General features: G+C 49.9%; 23 non-coding genes across 23 annotated transcripts; all 23 read left to right on the top strand.

Moving 5' to 3' along the window:
* The first annotated feature begins 827 nt into the window (after positions 1-827).
* Positions 828-991, top strand: LOC135019547 (U1 spliceosomal RNA). The gene has a single exon (XR_010217094.1). It is a non-coding gene; the product is annotated as a U1 spliceosomal RNA (small nuclear RNA).
* Positions 992-1,143: 152 nt separating this feature from the next.
* Positions 1,144-1,306, top strand: LOC135019424 (U1 spliceosomal RNA). Its single transcript, XR_010216988.1, has one exon. It is a non-coding gene; the product is annotated as a U1 spliceosomal RNA (small nuclear RNA).
* Positions 1,307-1,977: 671 nt separating this feature from the next.
* Positions 1,978-2,141, top strand: LOC135019199 (U1 spliceosomal RNA). The gene has a single exon (XR_010216792.1). It is a non-coding gene; the product is annotated as a U1 spliceosomal RNA (small nuclear RNA).
* Positions 2,142-2,293: 152 nt separating this feature from the next.
* LOC135019300 (U1 spliceosomal RNA) lies at positions 2,294-2,456 on the top strand. Its single transcript, XR_010216889.1, has one exon. It is a non-coding gene; the product is annotated as a U1 spliceosomal RNA (small nuclear RNA).
* A 659-nt stretch (positions 2,457-3,115) lies between these two features.
* LOC135019185 (U1 spliceosomal RNA) lies at positions 3,116-3,279 on the top strand. Its single transcript, XR_010216778.1, has one exon. It is a non-coding gene; the product is annotated as a U1 spliceosomal RNA (small nuclear RNA).
* Positions 3,280-3,431: 152 nt separating this feature from the next.
* LOC135019360 (U1 spliceosomal RNA) lies at positions 3,432-3,594 on the top strand. Its single transcript, XR_010216937.1, has one exon. It is a non-coding gene; the product is annotated as a U1 spliceosomal RNA (small nuclear RNA).
* A 671-nt stretch (positions 3,595-4,265) lies between these two features.
* On the top strand, positions 4,266-4,429 carry LOC135019173 (U1 spliceosomal RNA). The gene has a single exon (XR_010216767.1). It is a non-coding gene; the product is annotated as a U1 spliceosomal RNA (small nuclear RNA).
* A 152-nt stretch (positions 4,430-4,581) lies between these two features.
* Positions 4,582-4,744, top strand: LOC135019299 (U1 spliceosomal RNA). Its single transcript, XR_010216888.1, has one exon. It is a non-coding gene; the product is annotated as a U1 spliceosomal RNA (small nuclear RNA).
* Positions 4,745-5,403: 659 nt separating this feature from the next.
* Positions 5,404-5,567, top strand: LOC135019184 (U1 spliceosomal RNA). Its single transcript, XR_010216777.1, has one exon. It is a non-coding gene; the product is annotated as a U1 spliceosomal RNA (small nuclear RNA).
* Positions 5,568-5,719: 152 nt separating this feature from the next.
* On the top strand, positions 5,720-5,882 carry LOC135019359 (U1 spliceosomal RNA). Its single transcript, XR_010216936.1, has one exon. It is a non-coding gene; the product is annotated as a U1 spliceosomal RNA (small nuclear RNA).
* A 671-nt stretch (positions 5,883-6,553) lies between these two features.
* Positions 6,554-6,717, top strand: LOC135019172 (U1 spliceosomal RNA). Its single transcript, XR_010216766.1, has one exon. It is a non-coding gene; the product is annotated as a U1 spliceosomal RNA (small nuclear RNA).
* Positions 6,718-6,869: 152 nt separating this feature from the next.
* LOC135019298 (U1 spliceosomal RNA) lies at positions 6,870-7,032 on the top strand. The gene has a single exon (XR_010216886.1). It is a non-coding gene; the product is annotated as a U1 spliceosomal RNA (small nuclear RNA).
* A 659-nt stretch (positions 7,033-7,691) lies between these two features.
* Positions 7,692-7,855, top strand: LOC135019183 (U1 spliceosomal RNA). The gene has a single exon (XR_010216776.1). It is a non-coding gene; the product is annotated as a U1 spliceosomal RNA (small nuclear RNA).
* A 152-nt stretch (positions 7,856-8,007) lies between these two features.
* Positions 8,008-8,170, top strand: LOC135019358 (U1 spliceosomal RNA). The gene has a single exon (XR_010216935.1). It is a non-coding gene; the product is annotated as a U1 spliceosomal RNA (small nuclear RNA).
* Positions 8,171-8,841: 671 nt separating this feature from the next.
* On the top strand, positions 8,842-9,005 carry LOC135019208 (U1 spliceosomal RNA). Its single transcript, XR_010216801.1, has one exon. It is a non-coding gene; the product is annotated as a U1 spliceosomal RNA (small nuclear RNA).
* A 152-nt stretch (positions 9,006-9,157) lies between these two features.
* Positions 9,158-9,320, top strand: LOC135019297 (U1 spliceosomal RNA). Its single transcript, XR_010216885.1, has one exon. It is a non-coding gene; the product is annotated as a U1 spliceosomal RNA (small nuclear RNA).
* Positions 9,321-9,979: 659 nt separating this feature from the next.
* On the top strand, positions 9,980-10,143 carry LOC135019182 (U1 spliceosomal RNA). Its single transcript, XR_010216775.1, has one exon. It is a non-coding gene; the product is annotated as a U1 spliceosomal RNA (small nuclear RNA).
* Positions 10,144-10,295: 152 nt separating this feature from the next.
* Positions 10,296-10,458, top strand: LOC135019357 (U1 spliceosomal RNA). Its single transcript, XR_010216934.1, has one exon. It is a non-coding gene; the product is annotated as a U1 spliceosomal RNA (small nuclear RNA).
* A 671-nt stretch (positions 10,459-11,129) lies between these two features.
* LOC135019171 (U1 spliceosomal RNA) lies at positions 11,130-11,293 on the top strand. Its single transcript, XR_010216765.1, has one exon. It is a non-coding gene; the product is annotated as a U1 spliceosomal RNA (small nuclear RNA).
* A 152-nt stretch (positions 11,294-11,445) lies between these two features.
* On the top strand, positions 11,446-11,608 carry LOC135019295 (U1 spliceosomal RNA). The gene has a single exon (XR_010216883.1). It is a non-coding gene; the product is annotated as a U1 spliceosomal RNA (small nuclear RNA).
* Positions 11,609-12,267: 659 nt separating this feature from the next.
* Positions 12,268-12,431, top strand: LOC135019181 (U1 spliceosomal RNA). The gene has a single exon (XR_010216774.1). It is a non-coding gene; the product is annotated as a U1 spliceosomal RNA (small nuclear RNA).
* Positions 12,432-12,583: 152 nt separating this feature from the next.
* Positions 12,584-12,746, top strand: LOC135019365 (U1 spliceosomal RNA). The gene has a single exon (XR_010216942.1). It is a non-coding gene; the product is annotated as a U1 spliceosomal RNA (small nuclear RNA).
* A 655-nt stretch (positions 12,747-13,401) lies between these two features.
* On the top strand, positions 13,402-13,565 carry LOC135019149 (U1 spliceosomal RNA). The gene has a single exon (XR_010216744.1). It is a non-coding gene; the product is annotated as a U1 spliceosomal RNA (small nuclear RNA).
* The last annotated feature ends 839 nt before the right edge of the window (positions 13,566-14,404 follow it).

The following is a 14,404-nucleotide window of genomic DNA, read 5'->3' as shown; positions in this document are numbered from 1 at the left end:
TAGGATGCCAGCAGTCAGAACAACATACTTTATTAAATAACACATCTCAAACTACCATACCCAGGATTCAAACCTATAACCTGTTGAATTCTAATCAAACACCCTACCTATTGAGCTATTTGATCCTGCATAAAAATTGTGAACATTATATGAAGCTATTGGTACTTTGCAAAAAAAAAAGAATCAGCATTACAACGCAGCAGATCCATGCAGTTTGCAGCCACACACTACATGTATCTGCTCAGCCACAATGCTGATTATTTCTTCACAAAGTGCAAGGTGAGCTCCAAACAGAATTCTCTAGCTTAGAATTATACCTTTCTTTGCCAAACCTAGAAGTTGGGCCCCCCACCCTGGGATCCCCCAGAGGGAGGCCTGCACCGTCATGCGGCAGGCTTGTCCGTTTTGGAAGCAGGCTGATGGGCAGCCCAGGATTGCTTCAGTCTGGGCTTGGCAGGTCTGGAAACATGAGCTTGCTTTGGGTATGCCTGACCTTGGGTACGCTTTACCTGGAAGATGAAAGGGCCAAGAAAAGTACTTTTAGCCTTCTGCGTGGTAGGAGTCATACTAGGTAGGCAAGCTGTTTTAGCAGTAGCCAGATCAGCTACAATCTTATTGAGGTCTTCTCCAAAAGGAGATTCAACTGAGGCAGCACAAGGGAACTCTCATCTGGGGACAACAACTGCAGGGAGAACACATATTTTCAGATGAACATGGTAGGGCAGAAGGCTGCCTAATACTGAAGCACCCCCAAACAACAAATCAAATGCAACTTACTTGACAGAGATGTGCCTGAGCAACGGCCCTCCCCAGCCCTATCCCAAATCATACTTATTTTGCATAGGAGATACCATGGTCATGAAGATTGTTCTCCCAGGGTTAGGTTCATTCATTGCATTCTGGGTATGCTGACCCCTGTGATTTCCCCAAATGTGGGAAACTCGACTGCATTATTTGTGGTAGTGGGGGACTGTGTTTGTGCTTTCCTCTGGTCAGCTCTGGTAAAAGTCATATTTCTTTGTCTCAGATCTTCCTCTAGCCTTGTTCTTCTTTCGAGAGTTCCCTTGTGCTGCCTCAGTTGGATCTCCTTCACTTGACAGGGGGGTGCCCGAGCAGCGACCCTCCCAAGCTCTAGCCCAACTCCTACTTACCAGCCAGGTGAGATACTATGATCATGAAGTTGCTTCTCCCAGGGCAAGGCTCACCCATTGCACTCTGGGTGTGCTGCCCCTGCGATTTCCCCAAATGTGGGAAACTTGACTGCATAATTTGAGTGTTCCCTGGTCCGCTCTCATGTAATTCAGATCTCTTTGTCTCAGGTCTCTCTCCAGCCTAGTTTGCTGTCTGTTTCCACTTCTCTTTTCTTGAGCCGCTCCCTTCTATGCCCTTGCGCACTATCCTTACTTCTCCCGTCTGCTTACTTTGTGCCTTCCAATGCACAATGCAAACTACAGGTAGTGCTGCAGGGCCCACACCCTTTTACTTGCCGTACAGAGCAGCTCTGGAGCTGTTACAGAGCCCAGCTACTGCAAGAAATCAGCTTGAATGCTTCAGGGGCTGAGGCATAGCCAACATGAGCCCCACACCGAAGGAGGGTGGAGGTGTTTAATGCGAACTAGGGGTCATCCAAGCGCCGCAAAAGGCCGCCATGCCCTGCACGCCCCTTTTCTCTTTTCACATGCAGACGAGGGTTGAAGCCAACTTTGACCCACTGCTTGGATGACATCACCATATGCAAATCCATCTGCTGCAGGCCTTCCCCCAGGAATGCTTGCACTAGTTGTTGCATTTGGTTTGTTGTTTGGGGGTGCTTCAGTTTTAGGCAGCCTTCTGCCCTCCCATGTTCATCTGAAAATATGTGTTCTCCCTGCAGTTGTTGTCCCCAGATGAGAGTTCCCTTGTGCTGCCTCAGTTGAATCTCCTTTACTTGACAGAGATGTGCCTGAGCAGCGGCCCTCCCCAGCCCTATCCCAAATCATACTTATTTTGCATAGGCGATACCATGGTCATGAAGATTGTTTTCCAAGGGTGAGGTTCATTCATTGCATTCTGGGTATGCTGACCCCTGTGATTTCCCCAAATGTGGGAAACTCGACTGCATTATTTGTGGTAGTGGGGGACTGTGTTTGTGCTTTCCTCTGGTCAGCTCTGGTAAAAGTCAGATTTCTTTGTCTCAGATCTTCCTCTAGCCTTGTTCTTCTTTCGAGAGTTCCCTTGTGCTGCCTCAGTTGGATCTCCTTCACTTGACAGGGGGGTACCCGAGCAGCGACCCTCCCCAGCTCTAGCCCAAATCCTACTTACCTGCCAGGTGAGATACTATGATCATGAAGGTGCTTCTCCCAGGGCAAGGCTCACCCATTGCACTCTGGGTGTGCTGCTCCTGCGATTTCCCCAAATGTGGGAAACTTGACTGCATAATTTGTGTTTCCCCTGGTCGGCTCTCGTATAATTCAGATCTCTTTGTCTCAGGTCTCTCTCCAGCCTAGTTTGCTGTCTGTTTCCACTTCTCTTTTCTTGAGCTGCTCCCTTCTATGCCCTTGCGCACTATCCTGACTTCTCCCGTCTGCTTACTTTGTGCCTTCCAAACTACAGGTAGTGCTGCAGGGCCCACACCCTTTTACTTGCCGTACAGAGCAGCTCTGGAGCTGTTACAGTGCCCAGCTGCTGCAAGAAATCAGCTTGTATGCTTCAGGGGCTGTGGCATAGCCAACATGAGCCCCACACCGAAGGAGGGTGGAGGTGTTTAATGCGAACTAGGGGTCATCCAAGCGCCGCAAAAGGCCGCCATGCCCTGCACGCCCCTTTTCTCTTTTCATATGCAGACGAGGGTTGAAGCCAACTTTGACCCACTGCTTGGATGACATCACCATATGCAAATCCATCTGCTGCAGGCCTTCCCCCAGGAATGCTTGCACTAGTTGTTGCATTTGGTTTGTTGTTTGGGGGTGCTTCAGTATTAGGCAGCCTTCTGCCCTCCCATGTTCATCTGAAAATATGTGTTCTCCCTGCAGTTGTTGTCCCCAGATGAGAGTTCCCTTGTGCTGCCTCAGTTGAATCTCCTTTACTTGACAGAGATGTGCCTGAGCAGCGGCCCTCCCCAGCCCTATCCCAAATCATACTTATTTTGCATAGGAGATACCATGGTCATGAAGATTGTTCTCCCAGGGTGAGGTTCATTCATTGCATTCTGGGTATGCTGACCCCTGTGATTTCCCCAAATGTGGGAAACTCGACTGCATTATTTGTTGTAGTGGGGGACTGTGTTTGTGTTTTCCTCTGGTCAGCTCTGGTAAAAGTCAGATTTCTTTGTCTCAGATCTTCCTCTAGCCTTGTTCTTCTTTCGAGAGTTCCCTTGTGCTGCCTCAGTTGGATCTCCTTCACTTGACAGGGGGGTGCCCGAGCAGCGACCCTCCCCAGCTCTAGCCCAACTCCTACTTACCTGCCAGGTGAGATACTATGATCATGAAGGTGCTTCTCCCAGGGCAAGGCTCACCCATTGCACTCTGGGTGTGCTGCCCCTGCGATTTCCCCAAATGTGGGAAACTTGACTGCATAATTTGAGTGTTCCCTGGTCGGCTCTCATGTAATTCAGATCTCTTTGTCTCAGGTCTCTCTCCAGCCTAGTTTGCTGTCTGTTTCCACTTCTCTTTTCTTGAGCCGCTCCCTTCTATGCCCTTGCGCACTATCCTTACTTCTCCCGTCTGCTTACTTTGTGCCTTCCAATGCACAATGCAAACTACAGGTAGTGCTGCAGGGCCCACACCCTTTTACTTGCCGTACAGAGCAGCTCTGGAGCTGTTACAGAGCCCAGCTACTGCAAGAAATCAGCTTGAATGCTTCAGGGGCTGAGGCATAGCCAACATGAGCCCCACACCGAAGGAGGGTGGAGGTGTTTAATGCGAACTAGGGGTCATCCAAGCGCCGCAAAAGGCCGCCATGCCCTGCACGCCCCTTTTCTCTTTTCACATGCAGACGAGGGTTGAAGCCAACTTTGACCCACTGCTTGGATGACATCACCATATGCAAATCCATCTGCTGCAGGCCTTCCCCTAGGAATGCTTGCACTAGTTGTTGCATTTGGTTTGTTGTTTGGGGGTGCTTCAGTATTAGGCAGCCTTCTGCCCTCCCATGTTCATCTGAAAATATGTGTTCTCCCTGCAGTTGTTGTCCCCAGATGAGAGTTCCCTTGTGCTGCCTCAGTTGAATCTCCTTTACTTGACAGAGATGTGCCTGAGCAGCGGCCCTCCCCAGCCCTATCCCAAATCATACTTATTTTGCATAGGCGATACCATGGTCATGAAGATTGTTTTCCCAGGGTGAGGTTCATTCATTGCATTCTGGGTATGCTGACCCCTGTGATTTCCCCAAATGTGGGAAACTCGACTGCATTATTTGTGGTAGTGGGGGACTGTGTTTGTGCTTTCCTCTGGTCAGCTCTGGTAAAAGTCAGATTTCTTTGTCTCAGATCTTCCTCTAGCCTTGTTCTTCTTTCGAGAGTTCCCTTGTGCTGCCTCAGTTGGATCTCCTTCACTTGACAGGGGGGTACCCGAGCAGCGACCCTCCCCAGCTCTAGCCCAAATCCTACTTACCTGCCAGGTGAGATACTATGATCATGAAGGTGCTTCTCCCAGGGCAAGGCTCACCCATTGCACTCTGGGTGTGCTGCTCCTGCGATTTCCCCAAATGTGGGAAACTTGACTGCATAATTTGTGTTTCCCCTGGTCGGCTCTCGTATAATTCAGATCTCTTTGTCTCAGGTCTCTCTCCAGCCTAGTTTGCTGTCTGTTTCCACTTCTCTTTTCTTGAGCTGCTCCCTTCTATGCCCTTGCGCACTATCCTGACTTCTCCCGTCTGCTTACTTTGTGCCTTCCAAACTACAGGTAGTGCTGCAGGGCCCACACCCTTTTACTTGCCGTACAGAGCAGCTCTGGAGCTGTTACAGTGCCCAGCTGCTGCAAGAAATCAGCTTGTATGCTTCAGGGGCTGTGGCATAGCCAACATGAGCCCCACACCGAAGGAGGGTGGAGGTGTTTAATGCGAACTAGGGGTCATCCAAGCGCCGCAAAAGGCCGCCATGCCCTGCACGCCCCTTTTCTCTTTTCATATGCAGACGAGGGTTGAAGCCAACTTTGACCCACTGCTTGGATGACATCACCATATGCAAATCCATCTGCTGCAGGCCTTCCCCCAGGAATGCTTGCACTAGTTGTTGCATTTGGTTTGTTGTTTGGGGGTGCTTCAGTATTAGGCAGCCTTCTGCCCTCCCATGTTCATCTGAAAATATGTGTTCTCCCTGCAGTTGTTGTCCCCAGATGAGAGTTCCCTTGTGCTGCCTCAGTTGAATCTCCTTTACTTGACAGAGATGTGCCTGAGCAGCGGCCCTCCCCAGCCCTATCCCAAATCATACTTATTTTGCATAGGAGATACCATGGTCATGAAGATTGTTCTCCCAGGGTGAGGTTCATTCATTGCATTCTGGGTATGCTGACCCCTGTGATTTCCCCAAATGTGGGAAACTCGACTGCATTATTTGTTGTAGTGGGGGACTGTGTTTGTGTTTTCCTCTGGTCAGCTCTGGTAAAAGTCAGATTTCTTTGTCTCAGATCTTCCTCTAGCCTTGTTCTTCTTTCGAGAGTTCCCTTGTGCTGCCTCAGTTGGATCTCCTTCACTTGACAGGGGGGTGCCCGAGCAGCGACCCTCCCCAGCTCTAGCCCAACTCCTACTTACCTGCCAGGTGAGATACTATGATCATGAAGGTGCTTCTCCCAGGGCAAGGCTCACCCATTGCACTCTGGGTGTGCTGCCCCTGCGATTTCCCCAAATGTGGGAAACTTGACTGCATAATTTGAGTGTTCCCTGGTCGGCTCTCATGTAATTCAGATCTCTTTGTCTCAGGTCTCTCTCCAGCCTAGTTTGCTGTCTGTTTCCACTTCTCTTTTCTTGAGCCGCTCCCTTCTATGCCCTTGCGCACTATCCTTACTTCTCCCGTCTGCTTACTTTGTGCCTTCCAATGCACAATGCAAACTACAGGTAGTGCTGCAGGGCCCACACCCTTTTACTTGCCGTACAGAGCAGCTCTGGAGCTGTTACAGAGCCCAGCTACTGCAAGAAATCAGCTTGAATGCTTCAGGGGCTGAGGCATAGCCAACATGAGCCCCACACCGAAGGAGGGTGGAGGTGTTTAATGCGAACTAGGGGTCATCCAAGCGCCGCAAAAGGCCGCCATGCCCTGCACGCCCCTTTTCTCTTTTCACATGCAGACGAGGGTTGAAGCCAACTTTGACCCACTGCTTGGATGACATCACCATATGCAAATCCATCTGCTGCAGGCCTTCCCCCAGGAATGCTTGCACTAGTTGTTGCATTTGGTTTGTTGTTTGGGGGTGCTTCAGTTTTAGGCAGCCTTCTGCCCTCCCATGTTCATCTGAAAATATGTGTTCTCCCTGCAGTTGTTGTCCCCAGATGAGAGTTCCCTTGTGCTGCCTCAGTTGAATCTCCTTTACTTGACAGAGATGTGCCTGAGCAGCGGCCCTCCCCAGCCCTATCCCAAATCATACTTATTTTGCATAGGCGATACCATGGTCATGAAGATTGTTTTCCCAGGGTGAGGTTCATTCATTGCATTCTGGGTATGCTGACCCCTGTGATTTCCCCAAATGTGGGAAACTCGACTGCATTATTTGTGGTAGTGGGGGACTGTGTTTGTGCTTTCCTCTGGTCAGCTCTGGTAAAAGTCAGATTTCTTTGTCTCAGATCTTCCTCTAGCCTTGTTCTTCTTTCGAGAGTTCCCTTGTGCTGCCTCAGTTGGATCTCCTTCACTTGACAGGGGGGTACCCGAGCAGCGACCCTCCCCAGCTCTAGCCCAAATCCTACTTACCTGCCAGGTGAGATACTATGATCATGAAGGTGCTTCTCCCAGGGCAAGGCTCACCCATTGCACTCTGGGTGTGCTGCTCCTGCGATTTCCCCAAATGTGGGAAACTTGACTGCATAATTTGTGTTTCCCCTGGTCGGCTCTCGTATAATTCAGATCTCTTTGTCTCAGGTCTCTCTCCAGCCTAGTTTGCTGTCTGTTTCCACTTCTCTTTTCTTGAGCTGCTCCCTTCTATGCCCTTGCGCACTATCCTGACTTCTCCCGTCTGCTTACTTTGTGCCTTCCAAACTACAGGTAGTGCTGCAGGGCCCACACCCTTTTACTTGCCGTACAGAGCAGCTCTGGAGCTGTTACAGTGCCCAGCTGCTGCAAGAAATCAGCTTGTATGCTTCAGGGGCTGTGGCATAGCCAACATGAGCCCCACACCGAAGGAGGGTGGAGGTGTTTAATGCGAACTAGGGGTCATCCAAGCGCCGCAAAAGGCCGCCATGCCCTGCACGCCCCTTTTCTCTTTTCATATGCAGACGAGGGTTGAAGCCAACTTTGACCCACTGCTTGGATGACATCACCATATGCAAATCCATCTGCTGCAGGCCTTCCCCCAGGAATGCTTGCACTAGTTGTTGCATTTGGTTTGTTGTTTGGGGGTGCTTCAGTATTAGGCAGCCTTCTGCCCTCCCATGTTCATCTGAAAATATGTGTTCTCCCTGCAGTTGTTGTCCCCAGATGAGAGTTCCCTTGTGCTGCCTCAGTTGAATCTCCTTTACTTGACAGAGATGTGCCTGAGCAGCGGCCCTCCCCAGCCCTATCCCAAATCATACTTATTTTGCATAGGAGATACCATGGTCATGAAGATTGTTCTCCCAGGGTGAGGTTCATTCATTGCATTCTGGGTATGCTGACCCCTGTGATTTCCCCAAATGTGGGAAACTCGACTGCATTATTTGTTGTAGTGGGGGACTGTGTTTGTGTTTTCCTCTGGTCAGCTCTGGTAAAAGTCAGATTTCTTTGTCTCAGATCTTCCTCTAGCCTTGTTCTTCTTTCGAGAGTTCCCTTGTGCTGCCTCAGTTGGATCTCCTTCACTTGACAGGGGGGTGCCCGAGCAGCGACCCTCCCCAGCTCTAGCCCAACTCCTACTTACCTGCCAGGTGAGATACTATGATCATGAAGGTGCTTCTCCCAGGGCAAGGCTCACCCATTGCACTCTGGGTGTGCTGCCCCTGCGATTTCCCCAAATGTGGGAAACTTGACTGCATAATTTGAGTGTTCCCTGGTCGGCTCTCATGTAATTCAGATCTCTTTGTCTCAGGTCTCTCTCCAGCCTAGTTTGCTGTCTGTTTCCACTTCTCTTTTCTTGAGCCGCTCCCTTCTATGCCCTTGCGCACTATCCTTACTTCTCCCGTCTGCTTACTTTGTGCCTTCCAATGCACAATGCAAACTACAGGTAGTGCTGCAGGGCCCACACCCTTTTACTTGCCGTACAGAGCAGCTCTGGAGCTGTTACAGAGCCCAGCTACTGCAAGAAATCAGCTTGAATGCTTCAGGGGCTGAGGCATAGCCAACATGAGCCCCACACCGAAGGAGGGTGGAGGTGTTTAATGCGAACTAGGGGTCATCCAAGCGCCGCAAAAAGCCGCCATGCCCTGCACGCCCCTTTTCTCTTTTCACATGCAGACGAGGGTTGAAGCCAACTTTGACCCACTGCTTGGATGACATCACCATATGCAAATCCATCTGCTGCAGGCCTTCCCCTAGGAATGATTGCACTAGTTGTTGCATTTGGTTTGTTGTTTGGGGGTGCTTCAGTATTAGGCAGCCTTCTGCCCTCCCATGTTCATCTGAAAATATGTGTTCTCCCTGCAGTTGTTGTCCCCAGATGAGAGTTCCCTTGTGCTGCCTCAGTTGAATCTCCTTTACTTGACAGAGATGTGCCTGAGCAGCGGCCCTCCCCAGCCCTATCCCAAATCATACTTATTTTGCATAGGCGATACCATGGTCATGAAGATTGTTTTCCCAGGGTGAGGTTCATTCATTGCATTCTGGGTATGCTGACCCCTGTGATTTCCCCAAATGTGGGAAACTCGACTGCATTATTTGTGGTAGTGGGGTACTGTGTTTGTGCTTTCCTCTGGTCAGCTCTGGTAAAAGTCAGATTTCTTTGTCTCAGATCTTCCTCTAGCCTTGTTCTTCTTTCGAGAGTTCCCTTGTGCTGCCTCAGTTGGATCTCCTTCACTTGACAGGGGGGTACCCGAGCAGCGACCCTCCCCAGCTCTAGCCCAAATCCTACTTACCTGCCAGGTGAGATACTATGATCATGAAGGTGCTTCTCCCAGGGCAAGGCTCACCCATTGCACTCTGGGTGTGCTGCTCCTGCGATTTCCCCAAATGTGGGAAACTTGACTGCATAATTTGTGTTTCCCCTGGTCGGCTCTCGTATAATTCAGATCTCTTTGTCTCAGGTCTCTCTCCAGCCTAGTTTGCTGTCTGTTTCCACTTCTCTTTTCTTGAGCTGCTCCCTTCTATGCCCTTGCGCACTATCCTGACTTCTCCCGTCTGCTTACTTTGTGCCTTCCAAACTACAGGTAGTGCTGCAGGGCCCACACCCTTTTACTTGCCGTACAGAGCAGCTCTGGAGCTGTTACAGTGCCCAGCTGCTGCAAGAAATCAGCTTGTATGCTTCAGGGGCTGTGGCATAGCCAACATGAGCCCCACACCGAAGGAGGGTGGAGGTGTTTAATGCGAACTAGGGGTCATCCAAGCGCCGCAAAAGGCCGCCATGCCCTGCACGCCCCTTTTCTCTTTTCATATGCAGACGAGGGTTGAAGCCAACTTTGACCCACTGCTTGGATGACATCACCATATGCAAATCCATCTGCTGCAGGCCTTCCCCCAGGAATGCTTGCACTAGTTGTTGCATTTGGTTTGTTGTTTGGGGGTGCTTCAGTATTAGGCAGCCTTCTGCCCTCCCATGTTCATCTGAAAATATGTGTTCTCCCTGCAGTTGTTGTCCCCAGATGAGAGTTCCCTTGTGCTGCCTCAGTTGAATCTCCTTTACTTGACAGAGATGTGCCTGAGCAGCGGCCCTCCCCAGCCCTATCCCAAATCATACTTATTTTGCATAGGAGATACCATGGTCATGAAGATTGTTCTCCCAGGGTGAGGTTCATTCATTGCATTCTGGGTATGCTGACCCCTGTGATTTCCCCAAATGTGGGAAACTCGACTGCATTATTTGTTGTAGTGGGGGACTGTGTTTGTGTTTTCCTCTGGTCAGCTCTGGTAAAAGTCAGATTTCTTTGTCTCAGATCTTCCTCTAGCCTTGTTCTTCTTTCGAGAGTTCCCTTGTGCTGCCTCAGTTGGATCTCCTTCACTTGACAGGGGGGTGCCCGAGCAGCGACCCTCCCCAGCTCTAGCCCAACTCCTACTTACCTGCCAGGTGAGATACTATGATCATGAAGGTGCTTCTCCCAGGGCAAGGCTCACCCATTGCACTCTGGGTGTGCTGCCCCTGCGATTTCCCCAAATGTGGGAAACTTGACTGCATAATTTGAGTGTTCCCTGGTCGGCTCTCATGTAATTCAGATCTCTTTGTCTCAGGTCTCTCTCCAGCCTAGTTTGCTGTCTGTTTCCACTTCTCTTTTCTTGAGCCGCTCCCTTCTATGCCCTTGCGCACTATCCTTACTTCTCCCGTCTGCTTACTTTGTGCCTTCCAATGCACAATGCAAACTACAGGTAGTGCTGCAGGGCCCACACCCTTTTACTTGCCGTACAGAGCAGCTCTGGAGCTGTTACAGAGCCCAGCTACTGCAAGAAATCAGCTTGAATGCTTCAGGGGCTGAGGCATAGCCAACATGAGCCCCACACCGAAGGAGGGTGGAGGTGTTTAATGCGAACTAGGGGTCATCCAAGCGCCGCAAAAGGCCGCCATGCCCTGCACGCCCCTTTTCTCTTTTCACATGCAGACGAGGGTTGAAGCCAACTTTGACCCACTGCTTGGATGACATCACCATATGCAAATCCATCTGCTGCAGGCCTTCCCCCAGGAATGCTTGCACTAGTTGTTGCATTTGGTTTGTTGTTTGGGGGTGCTTCAGTATTAGGCAGCCTTCTGCCCTCCCATGTTCATCTGAAAATATGTGTTCTCCCTGCAGTTGTTGTCCCCAGATGAGAGTTCCCTTGTGCTGCCTCAGTTGAATCTCCTTTACTTGACAGAGATGTGCCTGAGCAGCGGCCCTCCCCAGCCCTATCCCAAATCATACTTATTTTGCATAGGCGATACCATGGTCATGAAGATTGTTTTCCCAGGGTGAGGTTCATTCATTGCATTCTGGGTATGCTGACCCCTGTGATTTCCCCAAATGTGGGAAACTCGACTGCATTATTTGTGGTAGTGGGGGACTGTGTTTGTGCTTTCCTCTGGTCAGCTCTGGTAAAAGTCAGATTTCTTTGTCTCAGATCTTCCTCTAGCCTTGTTCTTCTTTCGAGAGTTCCCTTGTGCTGCCTCAGTTGGATCTCCTTCACTTGACAGGGGGGTACCCGAGCAGCGACCCTCCCCAGCTCTAGCCCAAATCCTACTTACCTGCCAGGTGAGATACTATGATCATGAAGGTGCTTCTCCCAGGGCAAGGCTCACCCATTGCACTCTGGGTGTGCTGCTCCTGCGATTTCCCCAAATGTGGGAAACTTGACTGCATAATTTGTGTTTCCCCTGGTCGGCTCTCGTATAATTCAGATCTCTTTGTCTCAGGTCTCTCTCCAGCCTAGTTTGCTGTCTGTTTCCACTTCTCTTTTCTTGAGCTGCTCCCTTCTATGCCCTTGCGCACTATCCTGACTTCTCCCGTCTGCTTACTTTGTGCCTTCCAAACTACAGGTAGTGCTGCAGGGCCCACACCCTTTTACTTGCCGTACAGAGCAGCTCTGGAGCTGTTACAGTGCCCAGCTGCTGCAAGAAATCAGCTTGTATGCTTCAGGGGCTGTGGCATAGCCAACATGAGCCCCACACCGAAGGAGGGTGGAGGTGTTTAATGCGAACTAGGGGTCATCCAAGCGCCGCAAAAGGCCGCCATGCCCTGCACGCCCCTTTTCTCTTTTCATATGCAGACGAGGGTTGAAGCCAACTTTGACCCACTGCTTGGATGACATCACCATATGCAAATCCATCTGCTGCAGGCCTTCCCCCAGGAATGCTTGCACTAGTTGTTGCATTTGGTTTGTTGTTTGGGGGTGCTTCAGTATTAGGCAGCCTTCTGCCCTCCCATGTTCATCTGAAAATATGTGTTCTCCCTGCAGTTGTTGTCCCCAGATGAGAGTTCCCTTGTGCTGCCTCAGTTGAATCTCCTTTACTTGACAGAGATGTGCCTGAGCAGCGGCCCTCCCCAGCCCTATCCCAAATCATACTTATTTTGCATAGGAGATACCATGGTCATGAAGATTGTTCTCCCAGGGTGAGGTTCATTCATTGCATTCTGGGTATGCTGACCCCTGTGATTTCCCCAAATGTGGGAAACTCGACTGCATTATTTGTTGTAGTGGGGGACTGTGTTTGTGTTTTCCTCTGGTCAGCTCTGGTAAAAGTCAGATTTCTTTGTCTCAGATCTTCCTCTAGCCTTGTTCTTCTTTCGAGAGTTCCCTTGTGCTGCCTCAGTTGGATCTCCTTCACTTGACAGGGGGGTGCCCGAGCAGCGACCCTCCCCAGCTCTAGCCCAACTCCTACTTACCTGCCAGGTGAGATACTATGATCATGAAGGTGCTTCTCCCAGGGCAAGGCTCACCCATTGCACTCTGGGTGTGCTGCCCCTGCGATTTCCCCAAATGTGGGAAACTTGACTGCAGAATTTGTGTTTCCCCTGGTCGGCTCTCGTATAATTCAGATCTCTTTGTCTCAGTTCTCTCTACAGCCTAGTTTGCTGTCTGTTTCCACTTCTTTTTTCTTGAGCCCCTCCCTTTTATACCCTTGTGCACTATCCTGACTTCTCCTCCTGTCTGCTTACTTTGTGCCTTCCAATGCACAATGCAAACTACACACCCTTTTACTTGCCTTACAGAGCAGCTCTGGAGCTGTTACAGTGCCAAGCTGCTGTAAGAAATCAGCTTGAATGCTTCAGGGGCTGGGGCATTGTCAACATGAGCCCCACACCGAAGGAGGGTGGGGGTGTTTAATGCGAACTAAGGGTCATCCAAGCGCCGCAAAAGGCCGCCATGCCCTGCATACCCCTTTTCTCTTTTCATATGCAGATGAGGGATCCAGCCAACTTTGGCCCACTGCTTGGATGACATCACCGTATGCAAATCCGTCTTCTGCAGAACTTCCCCCAGGAATGCTTGTACTAGTTGTTGCATTTGGTTTGTTGTTTGGGGGTGCTTCAGTATTAGGCAGCCTTCTGCCCTCCCATGTTCATCTGAAAATATGTGTTCTCCCTGCAGTTGTTGTCCCCAGATGAGAGTTCCCTTGTGCTGCCTCAGTTGAATCTCCTTTACTTGACAGAGATGTGCCTGAGCAGCGGCCCTCCCCAGCCCTATCCCAAATCATACTTATTTTGCATAGGCGATACCATGGTCATGAAGATTGTTCTCCCAGGGTGAGGTTCATTCATTGCATTCTGGGTATGCTGACCCCTGTGATTTCCCCAAATGTGGGAAACTCGACTGCATTATTTGTGGTAGTGGGGGACTGTGTTTGTGCTTTCCTCTGGTCAGCTCTGGTAAAAGTCAGATTTCTTTGTCTCAGATCTTCCTCTAGCCTTGTTCTTCTTTCGAGAGTTCCCTTGTGCTGCCTCAGTTGGATCTCCTTCATTTGACAGGGGGTGCCCGAGCAGCAATCCTCCACAGCTCTGGCCCAACTCCTACTTACCTGCCAGGTGAGATACTATGATCTTCACTGTTAGGGCAATCAGGATGTGGAATTCCCTGCCAGGGAAGGTGGTAATGGCGGACTCTGTAATTGGATTTAAAAAAGGAATGGATACATTTCTGAATGAAAAAGCTATCCAAGGTTATAATACTTAAAATATCAACATGGTTAATCCGGGGGTAACATGAGTTGTAGTAGCTAACTAGTCATAAAACATTATTCAGCAAGTATGTAGAATCATCACAACTTAAAACAGGTTGAACACGATGGGCAATTTGCCTCTATTCAACCTCAAAAACTATGTTACTATATGTTACTATATTACTATGTTACTGTAGTATACAGAACACCACAATGCAATGAGCAGTGATAGTGAGCACTGATGAGGATACTAGAACTGACACTGAGCAGCAAGATGCAGCACTGGACTATTAGTAATGTACTGTAGTATGCTGAGCACAACAATGCAGCACAAGACAATGAGCAGTGATACTGAGCACTGATGAGGATACTACTGAGAACTGACACTGAGCAGGAGAGACACACTACTAGTATTACTGAGCAGCAATAAGTATCCACTGATACTGAGCACTGATATTGAGATTTCCACTGAGAGAATATAGCCACGTCCTCTCCGCTCTCTCTTCAATGCACGAGTAAAAATGGCGGCAACGCGCAGC

Source organism: Pseudophryne corroboree, unplaced genomic scaffold (genome assembly GCF_028390025.1).
Source record: "Pseudophryne corroboree isolate aPseCor3 unplaced genomic scaffold, aPseCor3.hap2 scaffold_334, whole genome shotgun sequence".
NCBI classification, from domain to species: Eukaryota; Metazoa; Chordata; class Amphibia; order Anura; family Myobatrachidae; genus Pseudophryne; species Pseudophryne corroboree.
This window is presented reverse-complemented; position numbering and strand designations above follow the sequence as displayed.